We start from the raw sequence: 4,737 nt of genomic DNA, 5'->3' as shown, positions 1-4,737 counted from the left end.
TACATTCCATTGTCTGTCACTTGTGTCAATTCACGTGCACACTACGATTGTTGTTGTATTTGAATCTTTCGGCCAATGAAATGGGACGTTACAAGTTGTTTGTTTGTGATACGCCAGAATGTATTCAAGAATGATCAAATGCTAAACTTGACTGCAGTTCAGTGTTACCAGTATTTCAAACTAAAAAATCACATTCAGTTTATTCAATAAAAAGGTCTTCCTCAAAAGTTTCTCTCTAACTTCAATAGTTTTTGACAAAAGTGCAAAGAAAGAAAAACCAGAATTAACTTCTATAAGGAGTCTGTTCACAGTTTCAGTCATGCAATTTATTTGTAGATCTTATTATGCTAAACATCTTTGCTTTTTACAATTTCTCTCTATCTATGAAATGAAACAAAAAAATGATAAAACCCGTCTTTAAAGGGTAATAACTCCTGTAAGCTGTCAATTGACAATTTCAGTTAAGTTTACTTATTTGTAGCCGAAAATATTTGCTACTCACAATTTCTCTCTTTCTATAATAGTTTCTGCATAAAACCCAGAAAAGGAACAAAATTAATGTTTCAAGGTCAATAACTCCTATAGGGGGTTAATTGACTATTCTTGCATGTTGACTTATTTGAAGATATTATTTTGCTGAAGACTTTTGCTTTTCTTTTGATTTTCCTGTCCCCATGATTGATTGACTGATTGATTCTCTTTATTTCCTCCAATTTATTGAAGATTTACATTTTTTAACACACGTATACTAATGACAAGAAAAGAACAACATATAATTACAAACTACAATTAAAGCACATTTTTTTTACATATACATATATATCTTAATGCTACATTTGCTTGATGGCAAATATTTTAGTTTCCAAAATTAAATCTATGCTGAGATAATTCGACTTTAAATTTTTCGTACAGATAAAATATACAATGTATGATCTGCCAAGCAGCACATCATGTTTCTCCAGTTGTCAGAGTCCACGGATTGCATAAAATCTGTAATTCCACCAAGTAAGGCTACGACTACATTGCCATCTTCTTGTTGAAAAAAGCGTACAGATTCCTGAACTGGTAAAACATCAACAATTCCGTAAAACATGTAATTTCTTGCATCCAATTGTGTAAAATTTGAAAAGTGATTTTAACATATATACCCAATAAAATTGTCATGTAAATGGTGTATTTTTGTCAATTTATTCCATTTACCAGAGAAGAAATTTCTTCCACTACCGATTTTCTACAGAAAATACCAAAGAAAAGCAGAATACTAGCATACGAAATTGAAAAATTAGGGTTTTTTTTTACAATTACTGCAAACGTTTACCTCTGAAAAAGACATTCATGGATTTTCCTCTTTTATTTTGGACTGCCTTTTATGTTTATAGTAAGTTTTTGTTCTGCATTTTTGGTTTTAGCTTTACAAAAATGATACCGCACAAGGGTTATATTATAGGTATCATAGTTTGTATTTTTACATATGATGTAATTTAAATTGTTGTCAATCTCCGTGAAGGTAATTCAATTAAGGAACAATAAGAACGAAAATAAAAACAACAGATATCTTATGCTATAATAATGTAGATCGGAATACTCTATTAACAGATATGTCTTGATTGGTAGAAAAAGCCGCCAAACATCGACTTGCTTCGCAAATACATTGTTGTTGCCAAAGACAAAGAATAAAATTGGTATTAGAACTTTGTATAAGAAATATATATTGAAAATAAAAGAAACAAAGTCCAAAAAAGGAAGATAAATGTTAATGAAAATAATAATTTAAAAAAATAAATAAAATAATCAAACAACAGTGTGAACATCCAGTCAAGGTCAGTTGGAGGTATGCATTGTAGACCTTCATGATTTGCTGAAAAGAAAAGAAAATAAAAGATAATCTGTTGTGTAAAGAATAAACATCGGCAAAGGTCAATGTTTGAATTAATAGTGCGAATTCAATTTTACAACACGTTACTTCAGATATACAAAAAGGGTAAACTTAAATTCAAATAACTAGCATTCATATAGTACTTTAATTGTTTCATTAACAGTAAAACACGAGTAAATATACCAATATTTATAAATCATACAGCATTAGTAAAACTGCACTGTCTCGTACAAGTTCGGAGTAGATTTTAAGTAATTAGAGTTTATTTAATATAACTACTATAGTACTACCACATATGTATAACATGGTGCATTTTAATTCCTACTTCGCTTACTTTTATAGCCGACTATGGGTTTACTCATTGTTGTAGGTCGAAATGTGCCCTATTGTAATTTACATCCTCGACTTTTAGTCTCTGGTGGATAGTTGTCTCATTGGCAATCATACCATATCTCTTTATATAACTTATATTCATTACTTGTCAATCTAGAGACACCATGACATTTTATCGTCTCTCTAAAATTTACCCCGAGATTTCTCAGAGAACATTTATATATATAAACACCGATTAGTCTTATCAATTGTTTAATGGCGAGACTGCTTGCATGCATTTCCAACTAGGTAAGTTTTTGCTAGGCTTTGTGTATTCCATTGCTTTTACAGTTTGGCTGTTGATTCAGTTTACAGTTGCATACAAAATATAATTTTATAAAACGTACTTGTATTGTTTTCACAGTTCTACTATTAAGGCAGCACACCAAGTTGGTCCTGCTGCAGTAAGTAATTGCAAAGCATGAGATAAAGCAAAGGAAAAACCTTGTAGATCTGCCTTTATGTATCTGTGAACTGGATGGTTGCCATGGTTCCCACAGTCGAAGCTCCAGTTGCAAATTGGAGCACAATGACTATATTTTCCTTGCTCTAAATGACTGCACCTTAAATAACCAGTTTGGGCAATGTAAATGTCAGTTCCATCTTTAGCGCATACCCAATTTGATGATTGTTGCGAACTGAATAATAAGGAAGGAGAAAATATGTCGATAAAATTCTTAGAATATGTTAAAAAGATAAAAGAAGACGTGGAACGAGTGCCAGACTGAATTGGATCTCTAAATGTCTTGTCTGTGTGTTTTTTAGTTGATGTAGTGCTGATATCTCTTTTTTGTTGAGAAAGTCCATTGAGTATAATAATCAACTCGTGACCGAACAACACTAATAATTAACGCATGGGCTACGCGAATTCGTGAACAATTGTGTTGTTTGGTCATTCGTTGAATATTTTTCTATATTAGATTCCTCGATTAGTTATTTCATAAGAAAGAATCAAATGTTTACATTTTTAATTTAACAACACATGTAGAAAAAAAAATCCATAAAAATATATACATGAATCAACTTAACCTAAATATTCGTTAGCATAAGTGATAACAAATGATATAGAACTTGACTTTGTTAACAACAAGGATTTATCAAACGCTTTTATGTATTTTCAATTTAGACTTATATATATATATATATACAAGTCTAAATTGAAAACAACGTTCAAATATATATATATATATATATATATATATATATATATATATAATAGCGAGACGCAACTTGCAAGTTAACAAATTTTACTTTGTAAAACAATATTAATCTGGAGAGTATTGCAAACAAATAGAAAAATCAGTTGAACAGTTGTTAAATATATACTTCAAGTCTAAGATAAAAATTGATAACATACCCCCGGCATCCGCTTACCGGACACCTAAAATTTGACAGTCGGTACCATGTTGCACTCATCATTTATTTAAGACTTATTTCATCAAACGATCAAATTCATGTGTTCTAATGTCGGTAAAACACTATTCTAAAAATATATATAAAAACTTGCCCTAATATCATTTGTTTTTCTGAAAATTTATTTAAAAAAACCCGAAATATTATTCATCCAATACTTTATCTAAAGGACCATCAAGCTTCTCGATTCCTTAGCCAAGTTTATTCTATCTAGGAATAGTATGGCATATGCTCTGAAAAAACATTAAATTGACAATTGTACTTCTGAGAACTATGAAATAAACATTATAAAAACTTGTTGTATGAAGTGACTAATCTAGCGCAAAAGTCATTTTGTTTTCATTGTTTTCAAGATTAATTTATTACGCTCAGACATATTTATGTGCTTACATGCACGAGGTCAAAGTATAATATACAAATACAATGAAATATGTACGGAAGCCGGTTAGTGTCAAGGTGTAGATTTATTTTCAAGTCGTTATAACGACTAAGCTAACTTGTTACAACGACTTAGCTTACTTGTTATAACGACTTAATTAACTCGTTATAACGACTTAATTAACTCGTTATAACGACTTAGTAACTCGTTATAACAACTAAGCTTACTAGTCATAACGACTTAGCAAACTCGTTTATACGACTTAGCTAACTTGTTATAACAACTTAACTAACTCGTTATAACTACTAAGCTAACTCATTAAAACGACTTAGTAACTCGTTATAACGACTTAATTGACTCGCTATAACAACAAAGCTAACTTGTTATTACGACTTAGCAACTTTCTAAATTCAAGTACTTAACTATTCCCCCTTATATCTTGTCTTGATTTATTTTCAATTGTCTTCTTATTTAAAAATTTCTTAATTTCGACTTAATGCACATTAACAAGAAATGAGGTTGGAAGATGTACAATTGCAAAAAGGAAATTGAAGATGAAATACATGTTTACATTAATGTCCTAAATATATCGAAGAGCTCAAGCAATTTTTAGATAATGTAGAACTTTATAAGGGTGTCAAATTTAAAGACATTTAATGATAAATCTAAATTGTTTAATATGTCTTGATGAATTGTT

At 30.1% G+C, this 4,737-nt stretch overlaps 1 long non-coding RNA gene across 1 annotated transcript; it reads right to left on the bottom strand.

Annotated features, from left to right (window-relative positions):
- Positions 1-784: 784 nt before the first annotated feature.
- On the bottom strand, positions 785-3,713 carry LOC127723459 (uncharacterized). Its single transcript, XR_007992086.1, has 3 exons — positions 3,606-3,713; positions 2,596-2,886; positions 785-1,858 (listed from the first exon to the last, which is right to left on the bottom strand). It is a non-coding gene; the product is annotated as an uncharacterized LOC127723459 (long non-coding RNA).
- Between the last annotated feature and the right edge of the window lie 1,024 nt (positions 3,714-4,737).

The sequence above is a fragment of the Mytilus californianus genome, unplaced genomic scaffold (assembly GCF_021869535.1).
Source record: "Mytilus californianus isolate M0D057914Y unplaced genomic scaffold, xbMytCali1.0.p SCAF_13, whole genome shotgun sequence".
NCBI classification, from domain to species: Eukaryota; Metazoa; Mollusca; class Bivalvia; order Mytilida; family Mytilidae; genus Mytilus; species Mytilus californianus.
Note: the sequence above shows the minus strand (reverse complement) of the source record. Positions and strands in the feature narration are given on the sequence as shown.